Below are 22780 nucleotides of genomic sequence, written 5' to 3'. Positions count from 1 at the left end.
ATGTCTGATGACGCAATTGTTAAGAAGTCCCACTTCAGTAGCTAGTTTTCTCTAAATATATTTTGATACATTTTCAAATTAGAAAACATAACAGATTTTTAATAGAAAAGACAATATTTAAAGTAAAATTTATTTTCTTTTTAAACAATCTAGATTTTAATAATTTCAAAGAATTCTTTATTGCTTCATTTAAAAAAATCAACAAAGACAAGTGACATCCCAAAGGCACTTGTACAAAAGAGGATTTAAAAAGAGAAATTTCATTTACTCACGGGGTGCCCAGTTTTTACGGTGTTGCTCAGAATCCTTTGCCCTGGCGACATTTCAATAGAGACTAAAAAATAAACAATAGAAATAAAAACTTGCAAGGCTAAAGAGGAAGGCCGGACGACGCTAAATGAAAGAAGTTTGTAAAAAAGTTTGACACATTTTTAGAAACATCAGGCACGAAATGCTCGGTCGCGAGGACCGCTCGTAAATTTTCTGTAGCGTCAGAATGAAAAAGGGGACATCATTGTTGAAAATTTTCGAACGCATTCTGTGATTTCGTATGTAATCGAGTCGCTTTGCATGACAATAATAAACGCGTTGCTTGTTTGTATTCGCATTTCACGTCATTTATTTAGTCTACATGACAACGTATTCCATTAATTTAAACTACTTTTGAATTCGTTTAATTAATTAAACACTTTTATTGGACATCGCAAATTTTATAATTACGTACTAAAACAACACTGTATAGTATAGGCTTGTAAATTATGTGGTCCCAGTAAACATTTATATTGCAATGTGGAAAAAATAACGCATTTAATCAATGAGATTTATTCAATTCCACCCTAAATATTTGGTGCGATACATTGTTGCAGGATCCGGAGATTTCCCGTGATTCCTTTTGGCAATCAGATGTTGGATATTGCACGCGGCTCTCCTTCCCCTCGATATATTTCCTGTGCGGATAACAGGAGTGAGCTTCTTTCTACAGAAGCACGATAAGAATTTCATTTCCTCGAGGCTGTAAGAGCTTCGCTATCTAAGGAAGTAGCTGACAAAAATACCTAAGTGATAAAAGCTGAATTCAGTACAGGTGTTGGCAATATCGTGAGCGCCTTTTATTTTGTTGTTGAGGTTAGAAAGATCCGCATAAGTGTTCGTACATAGAGCACTTTCGTCGCTCTCAGAGAAACATGGAGCGTGACTCCCCCAACACAAGCAGAATTTACTAAAATGATATTGAAAAATGTACGATAAAAACAAAAGAGCGCGATTTCGGGGAATAACAAAACGATTCGGATGGAGCTTTGATTTTATGAATTCCCAAAGCTAGGTCTGAACTTTTGTTTCGGTCCTTTGATAAAAAAAGTAATTCGACCCTCTTATGTGTGTGAGCTGTATTGAACTTTGACTTATTGGGATAAGGGTGGTTATCGATTGATAAGTTGATATGAATATGGTTTGATTTTGCCTTTGGTCTGAGGATCGGGATGACATCTTTTATCGCGATGCATTCCGCTCGACCGTCTTTAAAGAGTTGGTTTTAAGCCGCTTTATTCCTAACATTTTTAATATTTTTGTACGAGTACCAATTTATTTAAAAGACCAACTTATTATAATACTACAGCCATAAATCAAACATTACTGAACAAAAGAAATAAATAAGAAAACACAAAAAAAGCCGGTGTAAAATAAGAAAAATAACTTCAATAACACTCCATATACATATTATGAACTGTTATAAACTATTCAAACTTGCAATAAAAATAAAAAAGAAACTGAATAAAAATATTGCATGGTTTGAAAACAAAACTTAAAATAAATAAAAGAAGTATAAAACTTGATCACAAGTACTCACAATCAGTATAAATCCTTAAAAAATCTGGATCGGATCACTTAATTGAAATAACGATGACACTAGCACACCAATAAACAATCTTCAATAACACTATCAAAAACACCAAGACGAATTTAATCCGTCAAAGTTTCTTGTTGGACCACAGAAAATAAAAAAATAAACAATAATAACTAATTACAGCTATTATCTTCAGCTTGGAACCAATTAAGTTCGTATTAAATTATTAGGCGCGTATCAGAACCGCGTTCACTACAACGATACGTATGGTCTATACAAATCCTTATTTACAACTGACACTGTTGTCCATACTATAACAGAGTCGTGTTCTGTGCTCACATAGAACGGAGAAGGCATCTGCCCGACATTACACAAAACCTATGCTACGATAAAACACCGCATCAACCGATCCAGAATATTTTTACACAACTTCACGACCCCAGCATACAAGCTCGACTGTAAAAAAAAGTCACGAGGTAGGGGAAAAATTTCGTAAGCCATTATCCGACTCTATACAAAACTTTTGACACGAACACTTTGCGCTTGGGCACAGTCTATTTTAGTGAAGTACGAGACGGGTATATTTTGAGGACGACTAATCGCAGCGCGCGCGACTGAGATAGATAGCTGAATGTGTGTCGCATTTGAATAAAGTTTAGGGGGACCAAAGAATCGTGAGCCGCGGGACGCCGAGTAGGTGGTGATAAAGCATTCGTAGCGAGCTCGTTCCCAAATCGAATACGATGAGTAATAATATTTAAAAAGCAAGATTTGTTACCTGTCGACCGCCGGGAGATAATGCCCGATGTTTTTTGGGAGAAAAATACAATTAACTAGCCTGAGATCATAAATCATTTTGTTGTACTGATCCATGCGCGAGCTCAGGTTGTACAATTATGCCTTTTCAGTAAAAAAACGGCGTTAATAGAAAAGGTGGTGTTTTTTAGACGAAAGGTGAATAGAATAGATAATTAGAGCATTAACCACAACCAAGCCTGAAAAGAAAACGTAATTCGTTGCTACAAAAAATACTTTTTAAAAGGTTCTAATGAGTAGCCTCAAGCCGTATACTATATTTGTGTTAGCCACATCCGCAATTCATTTCCCGCCAACTTTACTTTAAAACGATTTCGCCTGATAATCGATACGGTAACAAGTTCGCTCGGTTTTCAAACGATTCACAAAAAGACGTAACCGTATCCGATCAATTCATTGTTTTAAACAACAGTTTAATGATTCTCTCACTGAAATTACTGGCATCTTACGTAAATTTAAAAGCATTTAAGTTTAGCTGCAATAAAAGGTGAACACTCAATCATGGTAAATTTTAAAATTGCGACCTGCCCCAAGCATCAATTACGACGTGGGACTCGAGCACCTCGAATATCGCGAGTGCACCAATCGCTCGACTTCGAAAATTGCCCAGACAAGACCTCTTGGAAATTGTCGGGCAAGCGCTTTCAGAATTGCGGAGCCGACCGACAAATCGGGACCCGAACAACGCAAATTATGGACGCGACTGTGAATCGAGTCGACTCGAAAATTGCGCTGCAAGTCTGCGATCGGGAGGTCGTGCGCGCCCTAATGAAGACGTTAAGCTAAATCGTGGCCGCTCTTATAGAATGTTATAGTGTTTATATTGATTTTTATGACAGCATCATTTTATGGAGGCGGCGCTTGGGTTTCGAGTTACCCTTCATCGTGTCGGAATAAATTGTTTACATTCAAAGTTAAGGTCACAAAACACAAGCTAAGTCCGTACTACATAAAATATGGAGCGAAATAAATTTCAACACATACAAAAAGCAGTGTCACAATAATCAACACAGGCAATTTAATTTAAGCGACATAAACACGAGGCTATCTGGCACTGGCATCGATATTAAGGGTGTGCTAAATGACAAACTGCGGCCGAGAGAGAAATGCTTTAAAACGGTGTAATTTTTACTGTTTATCTCTGGATCTGGAAGGAGATTTCACATTAAAAATACCACCGATGAGTGTTTAACATACTCAGAGTGGATGCGAGCGAATTAAGCTCATCTACATACTAAAGTAAAAGACGCATAAGTCCGCGATTCGCTTCGCGGTTGCGCGTAGCGCATTGATTAAAGGCTTTCGCTATACACGCTCTGAATGTTTACTGGCTTTTTTTTTAATTAATGCCTGCACCGTTTTGTATATTAAATTTGATACTTGTATTATAATTTTGTGAAATGTACCAAAGTGAATTATTAGCTCGCGAAATTAAATCTAACAACATGTTAGTACGCTACCGGATACAAGCGAAACATGTAATTTGTGGTCATCCAAACAAAACTACTGTTTCTGATTACTATTTGTTCCGCATTTATTTTAGTAATGAAATATTAAAGATATCATCTTACCACGAATTAACTTTCATGCTGACTTCATTACAAAAAGTAATTTAATAAAGTTGATTGAACCAAGATTTAAAGTCGGTAACATATTATTAAGTCATAAAAAAGAACTTTGATTTACACTCGTGAATTAATTAATACTTGTACTCGATTGCGACATCTTTATCGTACCCATGAGAACAACAACGTTTACATTTAATGTTATGAGTGGCACTGAAATTGAGTCTGTACTTAACTTCGTAAAAGGATGTCCATTATACAGATTCTCTCAAGTGAGATACGGAAAATTCAAGTACTTCTACAAGGTGTAGCGATGGCAAATAAAAATCAAACAACGCATAATATCTCTGAGTAGGTTGTATACTACATTACCTATAGGAGGTATGGTTTATAAAGCACAGCGGTATAATCGATTGAACACACCTCTTGATGAAGATATTGCGGCGGGCCCGGTTTAGCTTTATTTCTGGACCGGTATGCATAACCTACACATTTAGATGCGTACCTGTAGGTACAGCGAGGTACCACGCTTGTATTGTTAGGTCACCGGTAAGAGCTCTTATATTTAAACGCAATCGGTATTAGCATGTTTATTTAGTCATTCCTTTGAGGTTTATAATTAGTTACTCGTAATGTTCATTTGTGAGATAGAGATTTGAGCGTGTAGTTATGAAATATTGGACTATAGAAGCTACTTACACTTCGTTTTGAATTATAATTGTACCTATAAATATTCCGAGACATAATAAACGACTCTCATGTTCTACGATTACTTACCTACTTTGTCAAAAAGTATTAAAAAAAAAAACAAAACAAGAACGTGACTTTTCTCAGCGAAAATATAGGAAGCAATACTTCATAATAACTACAATATTTCTTGGGGGCCCCATTAATCCTACCACCTAATATTTCAGAAGCCAATAAGCCACCCAACCCTCCAACGCGGCTGTAATCTAAACGACCTTTTTTAAAACTAATAAAAGACCTCGTTCGAAATAGCCACCGAAAATTTTCAAGAGCTTCGAACTGCGCTTATCTTCAGTAAACAAGAGCCATGCATCCAATGGCTAATGATAGACATCAATCAAGTTCGTCAGTGTAAATACTTTGGGAGTAACCGAATCAGTTTATTTTAAGGCGTTTCGTTCGCGTTATTTTATGATTTATCAATGTCTTGTTCAATAAACTGTGCTGAAAAGCTGCTTGAGTGTTTTCGAAGAAGAATGGTTGCATATTTTTGTTTTAAGTTTACGACTTTCAGATTGAAGGTAATAATTTTCAGATGACTGTACAATCGATCAATTTCAAGTGAACAATTTAACTATTTATATTATTTAAATCCCAAATATAATGCACACACTACGCACATGATTTCTTTAAAATTAATGTTTACCAGTGAAACATATTTATGTAACATTCAAAGACTGGATATAAGAGTAACATTACCAAGATTTTGTTTAAGGAACCGGTCGCTGCCGCTACTGTAAATACTTTATTTGCGATATACAGAACATTTCCGTTCGATTAAAAACACAATCATTCAGTACATTCATTGAGATATAACTTTTATAATAACACGGCAAACTGGCCCTGCGGTGTTGCAATGGCTTTATAATTCTGCACTGATTACAAAGGGGAGCCGGCGGCCGCAATTTCGTCTTGTAGCGATCGTGCTGTACATAAATTATCAGTTATTGATGAAGACATTAAGCTTACGTACTCGTACAACAATTATTGAATATCAGATTTTTGGTGGCTTGCACAGGGCTGAACCGAATTAGCCACGGTTTAAGTAATGAGACGAAGATAATGCATTAAAGTTCATAAAAATTGTTTAACATTTTAGCTCAAGGTTTTTTCTGAGACAATGAATAAGTACACGCATTTTTTGTACCTATATTATAATAACTATGCATTGAAATACTAAATGGAAACAACGCTACTTCTTCTTCATTTCCTAATCACATCACAATAACTCTTTTTCCAAAATGCCCGGCTAAGAAAATAAATAGGTAATTTAAAAATTTAAAATTTGTGACTCAAATTCCACTTATTCTATCATTCGCCACATTTAAAGAGTAGTTTTTACTTTAGATACTTTGTGGTTTACATAACAAACAGTACCTATATAAGATAAAATCACGGGTATAGGTAGGTAGCTTGCACACGCCTTACGGATGTTGATAAAATATTTAGAGCTCACTTATCACGTCATACAATCTCACAACAGGTACTAGGAAAATACGTAAGACTTTTTTGTGAGCATTCAGCTACATAAAGGAAAAAAACCATTGAGTAACCTTTGCTTTAATAGCTTATATGGCACTTAGTTTTAATAGGTATTGGACTATTCATTCTTAATTCAATTTTAACACTACTGTGTATACAGATGTCAAGATATACCGCATCTATTTGTTTTAGTCACTCTTTTTTCGATTTTCTTAAATAAAAAGTTGTGATAAACTTATTGAAACTTCATAGTCAGGAGTATGCCTTTTATAGTCGTTACATATAAGAATGAAGATATAATAATAATTTACGTATGGAATTGCAAAGACGTTGAGTAAAAAGCCAGAGCAATACGAAGCGTCGTCAACCCTACCAGTAGGTACCGGTAAAAGAACTGTTCGAGCTGACGGGTCCGTTTGGACTCGTACGTGCCCCTAATGCACTATAAGGACAATCGGCATTTTCATTTCCGATTTATTCCGAGTCCAACCGATGTTTTGCTGTCGCCTTTATTAATAAACGATTGTTTTCGCGTCAGCTTTTGCACTTCGTTGAATCAGTAATGAGAACAGGATTTTTTAAATCTCCGATTTCTTACAACTTCATGATGGCGACAACCAGTTCCACCTAATTCCGATGTTAATTGCACGGCACACGAGTAAATAAGATTAATTATACGCCATTTTGGTGCGATTATAATTAGTGAAACACTTCATGAAATTGGCTGAACCCTTTAAGTGTCGTGCTACATTATTTTTTGTTAGTATTGCACGCAATTAGGGTCTTATTCTGTTACGTTTTATTCTTTAAAATATAATCGATACGATTGTAGTGAGAGACAGCAGAATGATTTATGGAACTCGCGCCTTGGCTTTAAATAATACATCGCCGTAAGCTTTCAACGTCTTAGAATGAAAGTCACGACTGTAATTTTAAAATGTCGATATGGTTGTTTGATGATTATATTATTTGTTCACTATATTTCACGATCCCTCGGAACCGCAGCGTTTGTGTACTCTCAAGGTTATTTATTCGGGGCTATTCTATACAATATTAGATTTATATACTTTAAATTGACTCTTTGTTGAAAGATATTCATGTAAAATAATGCCTTTATTAAGAATCTGTAGGTACTGATTTATGTATCTATAATAAAAAAGTTTTATGCCTTTTTAAAAGATCATAAACTAAAATACAACTCTAAGAAAAAACTATTCACAAATAAAAATATATGCTCATAAAGTAATAGCGAGTAAAAACAAATCACTAAAACGTTTGAACAATAACTAAAAGCAATAAACAATCCATAAAGTTAACAATAATTGCATAAACCGTCAGTAATGTAGATAATCGTAAAACATCATTGATTTTCAATGAGCTTCCACAAAGTATAAGGTATTAAGTTCGCAATTCAAACTTCAAATCAAGCAAACTTGCGACTAAAATTCAATGTTCGACTTTTGGTCGCGATCACACTGGAATTGAAGAAAGACATCAGACTTTTCAGTTTCCTATTAGGTATTGGTACTATATATTTTTGTTGTTGTATCAGTCGTATATTGCCAAATTATATAATCATCTTTTACCTAACCTAATATTTCTTCAAAATCAAACGGAAAAGCGTGAAAAAATATAGATTCCATTATGAACATTTTCTAATCAAAACTTTGTCATTGTATAAGGCAAATTTTATAATAAATTAATTAATTTCATTAAAGTTTGCTTCCATCTACCTCATAATCCTTTAGAACACCGAGACCGTGAATACGAAATATCGTACTACCAAAATTTCTTCTCTAAAATGAAATCGCAATATCGCCCGTCTGCACAAACAGTAAGATTGTTTACGAGCATCATTGTTTGCTCTGCTCTCCGTACTATTGTGGGTTGGATCCGCTATTATTTTATTGACTTCCTACCAACTGGCGGTTTATTGTGCAGGTTAGTATACGCTCAACTGTTTGTTATTAAGCACCGAATCGGTTTGTTAATCGTCGCGGTTATTGGACGCTATTACGTTGTTACATCGGGAGAATGATGTTGTTAACCGATTTAAATTTAGAATGGTCTTTGATTTATTTGTTCTTTATTTTAATTGATATTTAATTTTTTCTTTTTTTATTTACATTTATTGTATGAGTACGTATGTCATATAGTGTAGTTCTTAGACGAAATATATTCTATTTTTAGCGATAGAATATTTTATCTTCGACATTCAAAGTCAATTCGTAATGCTTTGGGTTGGGCTTCAAGACGAACATGAATGCATTATTCATTATCGTCTTAGTCATCTGTTTTATTTTCGCCTTATCGACGGGTCTGCTAGATAGGTAGCTACATAGTATGAATACTTAATTTTCAAAATTAATCTCAGACCAAATATCCAGACTGAGAACGATACGATAGTTACAGAATAAATATCTCTCTTCACCATAATCGTTTAATATTTTCAGAGATCTACTGGACTCATTCGAAAAAACACTACAGCTTACTTTTCACAGAGTAACATAGAATATTCCGAAAGCAAGTCCGCGAGGGAGAATGGGCGCCGTCTCCTCCTGCTGCGATGCTGCCATGCTAGCTAAGGAGAAGGCGAAGCGCGTGAGGGAACTATGCTCCTCACGCCTAAGCCGCTGCAGAGGACACTCCAGACGGCAGAGATCGCGTGATTATCTCCGGCCGCCGTAAGTGCGGGTCTTTGGACGGCGAGCAAGGGTAGTTCACCGCCCGACAAGAACCAGACTACCGATGGGGCCAGTAAGGCTGATACCTAATCAGGAGCTGCCGATTACTTAGCGGGTTTACTGGAGCTCCGGCTTGAAGGGTAGGAGTAGGAACGGGGTAGTTTTTTTGTCAGTAAGAGTCTGACACTCCCTGTCGCCTCACCCAAGGCGGGAGAGGTCATTGAATGATTTTCCACCCTTAAAAAAAAAAAAAAAAGGTTCATTATACATATAATTATAATCTTTAGAGTCTAAAAGCAGCATATTATATTTTACTCGTACAATAAAGTCTTAGTCGACAACTCTACTAGTTCCACTTAATACAATCTTGCTCGCTCTATGATTTACCAACACTTTCCTTTCAATTTGTCACCAGCATGATGCCATATTTTTCAATAAACAAGGTGTATATATTCTAAGTGAGATTTATAGCTGGATTCTAGTTTACCTGCAAGTAAATACTAGGTCTCTAGTGTAATGAAAGATGTTTTAAAGTGTGCGTTATTAATAGACTGTCACGGCAATTAATTGGAAGCAATTTACTTTAAAACTTGTTATTGCTTAGGCGTATGCAATTGAATGCTATTATTTATGGAAAGATGCAATGTTTTGTATAAGAATGTTTTGTGTGACTTTCGTTTTATTTTATTGATAAATCAGAGATTTAGTAGTGGTGTATTATAGTAAAAAACAGGGCTGTAACGAGCTAGTATGTGATCTATGGATTTATAGGATAATATAAATTTTATATAGGTGCTCTTTCTTAGAGTAAGTAGAGTCAGCTCATTCAAGTAGATACAAGCAGATAGGTACAATAAAATTCCAAAAAATATACAAAAATAATACCTTCTTGAAACAAACAAACTAAATTGTAGATATAATAATTATAAATTATTTTTTACGCTAAAATCGGTCAACGGAGTACCAACTTAGTCGGGAGTCTACTTAGAACCGGTGGCAGTGTAACAAACGAGACGTTCAAGTTTTTCCAGAAACAGGAAATTTTACACGTAATGGAAAATAAAGTAATTGTATTTTTGTTTTTTCCTTGAGCCTACCGTCCATACTTAAATTTAAATATTGTGTTATTGCTGAATTATGTTAAGAATTTGTAACACACATTATTATTCATTGCGGCGATTTTCATATAATATACTTACAAAGGTATAAGGAAGAGGAAAATCTTCGGTTAAGACTTTAGGGTACCAAAGTACCTACTAAACTACCTACATGTTTTTTTGTGGAGGGAAAATCATTCAGTGGCCTCTCCCGCATTGGGCGAGGCGAGAGAGAGTGACAGGCTCTTACTCACTAAAACCACCCCTGCTTTTCGAGTCCGCAGCATCGGAAATTACCTACATGTTAAGTTGTATTTTATTCAAATAAATATCTATAATTTATTGGCAGAAACAGCAAAAATGCACTTTGCATTTTAGATACTATGACATCATTTTTACATACCTAGGTGATATCGATTTACAAATTAATAACCTTCTTATTCGATTTTATTAGAAAAATGCATTTTAAAACAAAATATAGGTGACAGGTAAAATAAATAACATAAGAATTTGTTTAAAGTCTGGTGTTTATAAGGCTTAGACTACACTATAACTTTTTACCACGAGCTACTTTGAATTCTATCGTCATTATGCGGCCAATGACATCGGAAGATGCTTTTTTTCTATAAACGGTATACCTTTTATCGCGAATCGGCATTTTCAACATCTTAAAAACCGGTTTTCTAACCAAAATATCTCGATTTTTAAATGAATGAAGAATGTTTGTGTGATCGGGTATTTTCTATCCGATTTATCGGTTATTTATCGATTGGAATGGCGAACGTAAATCAATCGATGTTATCGGTTTTTAACATAATAGAAAAGTAAATAGAAAAAGGGTTTCCAATCAAGTTGTTTCCGGTTAGTTATGTAAATTCGATTTATGTTTAAGCTTACGTAGTTATGTTGTAATTGTACATATGTTATGTAATAAATAACGTAATACTTAAGTTACTTATATTTCATCATGTTAAAATTATGAAGTCAAGCCTTTTGCAGGGAAATGTAGTGTTTTATTATTTTTTTGTTAAAAGTAGACGATGTATTTTCGTATTCAAATAGACCAACAAAAAACAAAAAAAAAAACTATGTAACAAAAAAAATTCAATCATATCAGCAAATATTGTTAAAAATACATTATACGAAAAAGTAGCACAATACTTTTAAACTATCAACAAAGTTTAAAATGATATTCTTATTGAAATCTCTGTCATAAAAATGACATAAAATTTATTTGCCATAAATGTCGAGAACATGAATTTAATCAACCTGTGTTTGACTCCCACGATTTCGAATATCCGTGGATGTGATATCATTACTTCCTGAGCTTTTAAAGATATCTCAATCTATTTTGGATTAGTTTTTTTAATTACCGTATTAATTTTCTTATTTCGGTGATACGACTATGATTTATTTGAATTGTAATTTAAAGTAACATAAATGATTTATTTTGAAAACATACACATTATAAATTGATTGTTGCATCTTTGTTCGTGTAGATACTAATGAGTATTGATTTTAATTTAAAATGTTATATATTAAAAACGAAAATATTTGTTTCTGTATGTATATTGGGTGCCCATTATAAATTTTCGATCGGGTTTTTTTACTAAACCTATAAAAAATAGATTAATCAAGTCATTGAGTGAATCTTGGTTATCTCAAGTTTCAAAATTTATATAAAATACGTTTACGATGGAGAAACTGAATAGCGCCATTAATTGTAATAAGCTTCACAGTTCGTACGTTAGGAATTAGATGAATGGCCATATCTATACATATTAGAAAATTTGATAATATTTACTTTACTATATAAGGTAAAGTACACGATTCCTGCTTATGGCTTTAACAAGTATAAAGGTACAAGTTGCTAAGTGCCCTGCAATAATCCATAATGGATAAAAACGTGACTCGAACGCATGTAGCTGAACAGCCTAAAGGACTTTACGTACCGATTTAAGTCCACTTAAGTGTTACCAACTATGGCTTTCAAACGAAATCGCGTAAAATACCATCACGGCTTACTTTGTACATAGGTAATTAGAGGCCTTACTAGAGTCCCTTGTCACCAAACATTGTATGAAAATTTTTGTTTCAACAGCTCTAGGCAGATCCGCATTCCGGCCTAAGCCTATGCGCTCTGCTTTTGTAACACAGTAAATTCACGACAAATCGACTGTTAATCTTAGTTTACCGTATTCACAAGACAAACGAGACCTTCCTTTATTTATATACCCATCGATCAAAGCCAAAATAAAGACGGCAGCCGTCGTTACTCCATCGAAACGCATGGTCCTGATCGTATGCGAAAATTCCCCGCATTGAGTATTCTCTGTATGCGTGCGATGTCAAGTGGAGGTGTGCTAGTGAATAACAAACGAGCAGTTGGCAGTGAGCCTGTGATGAGATGGGCCCTACTACGAACTTGGAAAACGAGATAAGTCAAGTTGCTAAGTAAGATTCTGTATGTATAAAATTGGTACCGCTAATAGAGCTTGGCAATTGTTTTGTGAGTTATTTAAAGTAATTCAAGAATCAACTTTTCGTTGTTATTTTGAATATTGTAGAAGTAATCGACTTAGAATGATATCAACTATATAATTTGAGATTATTCTAAAATTATATTATGATTTTAAAAGCAACATCTTTACATGAATGCGTATCTTTGTTATGAATTTTTGTGAACAACGAAAATACAAATCGAGATACACATAGGTATGCAGACCAATAGTACTGGCCTCATGTAGTTGCAATCTTGGAAACAAGAGTATCGGAGACAGTGATGTTGGCAGTGGACGGACGCTGGACACTTGGAGAGCCGTGTCCGGTACCGACCCTGGGAACATACGCGGTGATATTTAATTTATTTATTGTTAAATATCACTCGATGTTCCAGTCTCTGATGGATGGACAGAGTTTGGCCAAAAACATGAAATAATTTTAAACTTCGAGGAAAGTTGGAAAGTAATCATTATGAACAAAATAACAAGCAATCGGATGGAGTCCAGCCAAAACACTAGCGAAAAATTTTATTGAACTGTCAAATGAACAATAAATCATTTATCATACTGCGATGAGTAACAAAGTGTGCAGGTCATAATAGTAACAATAAATCGCTCAAGACAGTGACCTTAAGCCACATACACTTTCCAATCTATCGTCACGATATCGTGACGGCTTTGAAATCATCAGATCAATGGCAACGTGTATGTCTACAACGCCAAATAGTATTGCAGCCAATTTGTATGTAATAGATCGCAGAAAGATTTTTTCGTTACCAAATATTTGGCAGCCTCTACAACTTTGCAATTGGCAATATATTCCTGTGGAACAGCATCAAACATTGCTCCAGTTTCCATAACATATCCGACTGAAAGAAATACATCTCAATGTCTAAAAATGCGTTCTTAATATTCTAACTCAACCTTTTCCCAGGTTACGAAATGGTTTCTAAAATAGAGTTGCATGATCGGATATCGCCACTCTCCTGTTTAGAATTCCTTGGACTCTGAGTAAAAAACCCAAATTATATAATGCGTTTACGGTCAGTTAGCCTAATATCTGTTTATACAATCTGCCTGTGACTCGTCTAATTGATGAGACCGTGGTGTATACAGAATGCGATTATTGTGATTCATCGTGTCACCGGTGGCTACATGATGAAATTTACTAATCTCTGCCTTATATAAAATGCAGCGCCTGTTTGTCTGCGTGTTTGCACAATCATTTTCTTTAATCGTTGTCGTGAAGGGAACAGGATTTATTATTTCTTTATTGTTGTTGGAACAATAACTTTATGAAGAGAGCTGTGATGGATCGGAATGGAATTACTTATTGTGATTTATTATTTATTTAAAGAACTTAATGTACAGTTCACTGTTTATATTTAAAGATCACGTATCAACGTTGAATGTGTGAGTACATACAGGTTGTTGATTGTATCGTGCGTGCAATTGAATGGCTGGTTAATCAATATCTTTAATGTGCAAACTTCCTACAATTACTGACTCTCCAGGAAGCTGACAAGAAGTGGCACTCTCACATTAAGAACTTAAACACACCACAAATACAGACATTAAGCGATACCGCCCTAATTACTTAATTAAACGCGTCAAGTCGTCCTCAAACCAATAATAAAGTTTGTAACAGGCTGTAATTTTTCATCCCAGACAGGTAATTTTAATGCATATTTAATGGGCAATTCTTGGCTTCAAATTCAGTAAGATAAGGTACGGCTATAATGCATGCAGTTTGCCCCCTTGCGTTATTTATTGTGTGATTTTTGGCAACAAAGCTTTAGCCCGGTACTTGGCTCAGCTAGATGTGCATGCAATCTTCATAATGCATGCACTTTTGTATGATACCGCTGGAGGCGTTTTGACGTGGCCAGTGACGTAAGCACTAGAGTGGTTCGCCTAGTGCATTTACAACTGTTATCTGAAGTTATATTATTGTAAATAGCTGTTCAAGAATACATGGTATTTGATCTCATAACGTATCGAGTGTTTCACTAGGCTTAGATCCTGTTTTCTACGATTAGGAAGTAGGACGAGTAATCTATGGGAAATGTATTAGTCTATTGATATGTTTGACCTAATGCTGAATGGAATCCAATGACTCGGTGAGCCGTTTTGAGTCCTACTGATACAATTAGCCTCTTTCACATGCAACTTTAGTGTATTTCTTCACTTTTTTACGACGTACACAATTTTCATGGAAAATATAAAATCGTGGAGAAAGGCGACCAAAATTTCTTGGAAAAGAAGCGTTTCGGAGTGCGTAGAAAGTTTATGATATTCTTACGGTTTTATTAAAGGTAACGGTTTTGACGGGTACTCACGTCATGATGCAGTTTGGAACTCGTAAAAGTAGAGGCTGGATTACATACCTGTGAACAATTAAAAAATCTATTAAGTGGAGATGCCTTTACATGAGCCAATTATAGTATAAGTGTCAGGAAACAGATACGAGTTTTACAGAAAACGATGTAGTGAGGCTATTAATAATGCTGTATAATATCTTCTCTCTAGTAATAGGGACTAAAATTTCTTATTTTTACTCAGATCACAAACAAATGGTAAGTCTCTTAACAAGATTTCTTGACAATAAAATATAGAACTCAAGCATTAGAACTACTCGAATTTCAAGCTCAGTTTATGCTGGAAGTGTCCACATAATGAACTAATTACCATTTTTGCGGAGCCGCACATACGTGCAGCTACTAAGCCAGCTTCGTTCCATGTACTTCATTATGACAAGCCTCTAATTTGGCCGAATGACATGTCGGCCGGCCGCGTCATGAATAATTCCGTACAGCCGTGTCCGGCCGTGTCCGGGCCTTGTCCGGCCAGTAAAGACGCTTAATTGAGAGAACAACGTGTTTGTCGAATAAAAGCGTGTGAACTTTTTTCTGAATCTTAATAACCTTATTTTATAAACAGACAGTTTTGTATTTATGACGTGAGGTTTTTACTTGAGTGACCACTTAAGAGATTGAACTCGATTCAGCTATAATAAATCAAGTCGGACAATCGTGCTATGTTTAATGAGATGTTAAGATGCAGGGCTCGCATAACCAATTTTCAACACAATCTTATATTTTTACATAAGATAGCTAGGTAAAGAAAAAGAGGTTTATGTTCCTTTCTTGTGATTTCCGAAGTTGTGTTTGAAAATCAAACAAGCATACCTGCACAGGGTAGATATAAATTACAACCTGCGATTGTTTACATTTCAGATTTATTCTGTGACAACATATTCGGGGAAAATCGCGTCATAAATAAATCTCAATAATAAAGAGATGACGTTTAATGTATGATTTATTTATGTATTATGATTTATTTTATATAGAGCCGAAAATACCGATCGGACTAAGCAGTAAGCACCGCCTACGCGCGGGGTCAAACATAAATCATATTGCGACATCTCAAAAATGCCAACTTCAAAAACATGTTCGCCCCGTGGCCAGTACCGCACGCACCGATGGTAAGACAAGAAAACAAACGTAAAAAATAAATTACTTTTGTATACCTCCTTTCTTTCCCGTTGTTGGACGCCGAACAAGTCATAAATCACAGAAAGATAAGCATAAAAAGATTGTATGAGGTGGGCACACGGTAGAACTAAACTTTTCGTATTTTGTTATCTCGCGTCAAGCGGGGCCTACAAAAAATGTACGCCTACACCTTTCCCCGAAACCACTTAGGTAATAGACCAAAACGCAGGCCTTATATAACTGACTAAGCAGATTAGTCACGACGACAGATTAAAGCAAACTCACATAGCAATACTAAAATTCTCAGTAAGTGTTAAGTGTCACGCAATTTTTGTTACACTTTAGATTTTCTTATCTCAAATTCCATCATAATAATTTTTATTCTATTTTGTAGTCGAAATTCCAGCAGTAGGAAAAAGCTATGCGAATAATTAATGTCGCTAAGCAGAAGAATGACTGCACATATTTTAATAAATCCTCAGTGATATTTCATAAGTTACATTTGAAACAAAAACTGGTTATGTAGAAAAGGCGATTGCAAAAAACATCGGAGTGTTTCATGCGACGTAAACCTAACAAACGACGTACAAAATTTACTTGTAATAAAAGTAAGTATAAAGCATGTATGTTAGGAAAAATCCTAAATCTTCCACGGTCACCTGGGCGCTTAACAAATAGTCTTGCGCGGCGACCGCATGAGGGGGGCCGTTTTGTCAGGGCTGGTATACACGAGCGCCTACTGAGCAATTAGATTTGTTAGCTTGTACCTACCCGAAGAGTTTCATCACGCCCCCGCTCAACAACAGATGCTTGGACTAATAACCTCTCGAAGTTTCCCCCTTGCCGCCCCGGCCCCCGCGCCCCTGGGACGCCCGTGCTACCCCAGCCTCCCCAAGCAACCCAACTAAGATAGATTGCGCCACCATTCTTGCAATTTTCCTGTCGTATCTTGCCTCGTAAATTCCTAGTGATATATAGGTTCGGATCTCTCGCGATGCGACCAGGAGCATACTCGAAATATGATAAGAGTTATTTATTATTGTTCTTATTGGTTTTCTAAGGGGTGGCAAGTAATAGTATTTCGTTATAGCTTTGTGTTGTATTTTGATTGGACAGCTCTCTTGGTACCAACTTTTTGGGAGGCTATATGAAATTCATATGCACTTAAATTCTGTGTAGGAGTTTCTAAGAAAGTCTGAGTTGAGGTAATGCCAAAGTGCAACAAACTAGATAATAGCTTAAAATGTTTAAAATAAACAAAGCTACATGTTTATTAATTTCACCTGAGCAAAAGGACCAGGTACTAGCTAATGACTGGAAGTATTTACAAGTCTTAAACATAAATCAGAGTAAGCAGCGTAGGAAACTATGCACACAAGCTCAGAACAGTTTAAAGCTCTGCTAATCCCAAACTATCCTTCAGGAGGGATGCCGTAGCCGTAGAAGGGGTACAATGAAGCAGAACTAGATCAAACGTTAACCTAAATTGGCTTGGGCACAGTATAAATCACATTGAAAATGATCTCTTGCCAAATAAAGTAACAGAGGAAGATGGACTTTAAATTAAAGGGGAAGGGAATCAAATTACAAGACAAAACAGACACAAATACCGAAATGAGAGAAAATTCATTAATTTGATGCCAAATTAAAAACAGTCCTGTCGTTTCCATGCGAAGCTTATTTCCATATTCTAATAGCAATAGCAATAAATTGTCATTGCATTCAGATGTTTGAGTCATAGTCATATTTGAGGTCAGAATTTATTACGTTCATCTTAATGATGAATTAATTTTTGTACGTTTTGAATTTAGAATGTAAAATATTTACTTGTAAGAAATGTGATTTCAATACAGGTTATTATTATCTTTTCAAAGTCTGAAAGGACACAGACTTTGATATTAGTAATTAGAACTTCATCTAGGTATGCTATTTTGAATTTAGATACCTCGAGATTTTAAGGTTTTAACGTTAAAGGATATTCAACGAGAAAAACACTGAAATGAGAGCACTAAGATGTTTTGGAAAACTTATAACTCTGCAAATAAATAAAAAAAAAATGGATCTGCATTCATGAGATATGATGATATAGATAGGTCTCCTAAACATAGTTAAAAGACGAACAAGTTCACAGATATCTTTGAACTAACATTGATCAGTGGAGTTTCATAACTTATTCAGTTCCACGGTGCCTTATGAAAGCATTTACGTTTATGATGCATTAGCACTTGTCGTTTAGTATTTGTCGAAGGCATAAACAATTGGAAGGAAACGGTACCCTCGCAGACGACGGAAGTAAGCCGAGTGTCGGTACCGGAAATGTTATTGCCGGAACGACTACTACATCCGGTCGTGTAGACTTCAAGTCTGCGCCGGTGACAATAACCGTCTTTGCCATTTTTTGAGAGTACCTTCGTGTAGATCCGGATAATGCAACAGTTCTAAGTAAGAATATGAGAAATGTGTTTGTTTGTACTTATGTTGCTTTTCTCTAAGCAAATGTTGAAAGCTACTGAAAATAAGACTGAAAAAGTAAAGTATTAAACGTGATGTCTTACTATAAGATGATGTCGTATGATAAGGAAAGTTATGTGGCTTTAGTAAGGTAAACTATAAAGCAACAAATATAATAAAATTAGACGCAATAAGACAAATATCAAAGTACAAAACGTTAATAAAACCCCTTTTTTTCTTCACCATCGTTACCTCATTACTAAGCATCGTAGCTCAACTGACAGACTAAAATGGGTAAGTCTCCATCGGTCTGTGAATCCCTTTAAATAGTAAAGTATATTTTAAATACAAAGAATAATACTACACTTAACCAGTACAAGAGTTATAAATGTTTTCTGGCAATACTCTCTACGTATTTGGAAAGCCAGCTTGTAGAAAATAAGTTAACTTTTACTTTGGATTTTCCTAAGAAAGTGCTTTATATATTGCACTAGGAAAACAGGTTATAATGTAGGTATTATATTATGGTCCTTGCATTTTCTAAACGTGTTGCAAATATCAATCAGTGCAATTTAAACTTTAGTTCAATTATAAAAGATCTAAATTCCACTAAATATTCTAATTAAGTATATAGGGGCGATTTGGGTACCTATTATAAAATTAATTTATTCTGTTTATGAGGCAAACTAGAAACAATACAGTAAAAAAGTGAATAAAAACAAAGCTCTTAAAATTGATAATGAAAACATAAAATTATTAACATAACAAAGACATTCTAATGATCCCCCATTACTCAACCTTTCTTAATGTAATAAACCGAATAGATATTTATCTATAAACAGTACCACTCAACCATTCTTCACATTCAAGGGATCCACGCACGAAAACCCATAACCTCAAGAATGCAAAGGACGCGAACGATTTTTAATACACTCGGCACCCCATAATGGGTGTTTTCGCACCCCTAGTCTGCGGTGACATTTCAAACCCACCGTTCTATGAAAAAACAAAGCTTGAAACATTATGCAAATGGCATTATGTCGGTATTTTTGTACGTTTCGCCAACTTTATGAACCGAATAGAAAGGGTTGAAGGGTTAAGACAATTCGGGCATCGTGAATAAAAGTTTTTGATGCCACATTGTCATTATTTTTTTCAATATGTATTGTACCCTGTACGTGTCAACCCCTTGCTGTTGGCGGTAGATAGAATACTATTCATTTAATTATTCTTTTGTTATTTATTATGGCGTTATGTAGAGCATCCATATGGCCGATAGCGCCCGTCCTTTCTCTAATCCCGCAAACCCCTGACGGATTATTTATGACTAATTGTTATTACATGCATAATTTCTAACACAGCATTTTTAATTGGTCAACGAATATCACAACCTAGACGTAAAAGCTATGAAAGAATTCCTAACTCTCTAACTAAATGACTTTATTCACCTATAGTCCAGTTTTCTTTTAAGCAAGCTACTTACCCACTTCTAGTACTTCATGACTGCAAAATTAGGTAATAATACACTCTATCATATTTATCTCCAGACATCTCCCACGTTCTCACACACTTCAATGTTTACATCATCAATGAACATTTAAATTAATCTGTGTGACTGCTGTCTGAGTTAGTTAGATCACTCAATTCCCGTATTCATGTCACTGACGCAAGAGTCTACTTACTCCGGGTTATCGTCCAGAATCAGATCTCATCACAGATTTGCCAACGAGCCTTGATATGTGGGTTCCTCAATTTGTACGCATTGACGTTGAAAATGACGGCGCTCGTCGCCTGTCGATCAATTTACCTAGATTCAGGTCACTCAACCAAGAGATATGCTTGAAAATGTCTCGCACGAATGTTTCTATTTTCGTATGCCACTGAATATGTTGGAGTTGTACTGACAAATATGTGTTTTGTCCCTATTTAGTACATTATTCAACCTCTTTACATAAATATGTAATGTTTGTTATGGTAACAAGGAACAATCTGAAAGCTGTCATTGGCTAATATGAACCTTACATGCATACAATAAATAAAAGTGTTTAATAACACCCACTTATAACTTTACCTACATTAAGAAGCCCAATTAATGTTTAGTAGCATTTAATCGAAAATAACCCTTAATCAATTAAAAGCACGGTTGACTATCGCATGTTTAATAATACACTTCAAAAATGACCGACTATTTCGAACTGTTCATGAATGGTCACGCACGGGTCTCAAACACCCACTGCTGTCAACTAATATCGTGTTCGTAACATCTACCCACGAGTTGTCAGTACTTATTATGATACGTACATGTCAGCTCGTCGAACAAGCCTGAGTCGTGTTCCATTTAAAACTACACAATGGCAAGATGTACTTATGTACCTAGTACATTGTTGTTGCACGTATCTTGTCTGTGGATACAAGCCATGAAAATGTCGAGTTGTAATAGTTAGGTAATTCAAAGCAAGATGATATTTATTTTCATAGATAAGTGAAAACGAAAATAGATTGACGACGTGAAAATAATTGGTTTTTAAAATTATACTTTAAAGACTAGTCAAAAATTCCTATCTATCGAAAAAAAGCAAAATTAGGTCAAAAGGGCTTACGATTAAATCGAAACCACTAATATAAACTTACTAATCATTACAAGGTTGCACTGTACAAGTATACACTTGTACTACCTATAATTATAGGTAGTATAATATAATATAATATATTATAATATAAAGAAGAATTGAAAAAAATATGTCGGAAAAGCTATATTTCAACAAACTTTATTAATAATTTTACGAGAACTGCTGGACTAAATCAAGAAACAAATGATCTCATTAAGCATAAAAATAAAGAAAAATCATAAAACGAAAACACAGTATTAAAATATAACACAATTTTTAAATGAAAATATTTTTATATCATCACTACTTCATAATGAAAGATAAAGGAATGTACTAGTATTAATTTAACAAAATAATGTTCAACTTCACACAATAAAATTAGTCATCAACAAGAAGTAATCTCTGCCAGAATTTCTTGAAGCAGCAACAATATTAAACAAACAGTGTTGAACAATATTTCATTCCCAAACTATCCTAAAATATTTTTTAAACAAAAATAGGACCTATGAAACTAGAAATAACAGCCATTCGTATTACGTAGGCAGCTAGTAAATATGAAACGTATTCATGTGAAATGTATAGCCGCATGAATTTATATCCGTCATCGCAGCGGTCGCGTTGGATCCTAAAATCAAAATTATCATGCAATTTTAGTTAAACCAAAACGCATTTAGTTGACAGAATGAGATATTTCTGCAACATAAATATGTTTTGCGTGCTTCCCTAATGACAAAATGTTTGACATTCTACCGTGTGCCATGGGCTGGATGGGGAAAAAAGAGATGGATGTTTTGTTTACCGGGGTGTTAAAATTTTAACGCATTTGTTGACTAAAAGCCCTATAGAAAATTAGAACTAGTTTTAGAATAAAATCTGTGAAGCTAATAGTTTCAAATATGATTCAGCCAAAATTATATCTACAGTCTAAAACTACTTATAATAGTAAAAGAGCAGTTCTTGATTCTTAAAAAATATACTAAAGTAGAAGAAAAGTGTGTTCTCTGAAATTAAATCTTATTTTAAACTTAGTGATAAAACGATTTTCATACATACCGTTGCGGTTGCTAGACGCTTCTTTAATAACATAATTTATGTACAAAACTATCTCTAATCAAGTATGTATTGTACCCCGACATCCAATACGTCATTTGCATAACCCAAGCACATGTGGTCATATACAAAGGGTCGAATGGGCCCGTATTTAATTTTCATAAAACGAGTACGGTTTTAATACGTCTGCGGCCGAATAATAACCTAACCCTTTCTATTTCAAAATTGGTTTCGGTTGTTCAACCGCTTAATTTATTATTAGTTAGACTTTACCTATGTAAAGAGAATGTATAATAATATAACGAACATTCTTCTTGGTAAAATCTAGGATCACTAATACCAATAAACTTAATGATGGTCCTAATACAGCTCCTTGCGAACACCTTATTAAAGGTGTTTATATAAGTGAATATATTAAATTAGTATATATTTCATTTC

General features: G+C 34.9%; 1 protein-coding gene across 2 annotated transcripts in view; it reads right to left on the bottom strand.

The window, feature by feature from the left end:
• The window catches only part of LOC118269630 (homeotic protein antennapedia), a 168612-nt gene that overhangs the window by 116093 nt on the left and 29739 nt on the right, over nucleotides 1-22780 (bottom strand). Inside the window, exon 1 of one of the 2 annotated variants that reach the window (XM_035584821.2) lies at nucleotides 1850-2302. The exons of the other annotated variant lie outside the window; for it this stretch is intronic. The gene's annotated coding sequence lies outside the window, so the exon portion shown is untranslated. Of the gene's footprint in view, nucleotides 1-1849; nucleotides 2303-22780 lie in introns of those variants that run through there. 2 annotated transcript variants of the gene reach the window in all.

The sequence above is a fragment of the Spodoptera frugiperda genome, chromosome 30, assembly GCF_023101765.2.
Source record: "Spodoptera frugiperda isolate SF20-4 chromosome 30, AGI-APGP_CSIRO_Sfru_2.0, whole genome shotgun sequence".
Classification (NCBI taxonomy): Eukaryota; Metazoa; Arthropoda; class Insecta; order Lepidoptera; family Noctuidae; genus Spodoptera; species Spodoptera frugiperda.
Note: the sequence above shows the minus strand (reverse complement) of the source record. Positions and strands in the feature narration are given on the sequence as shown.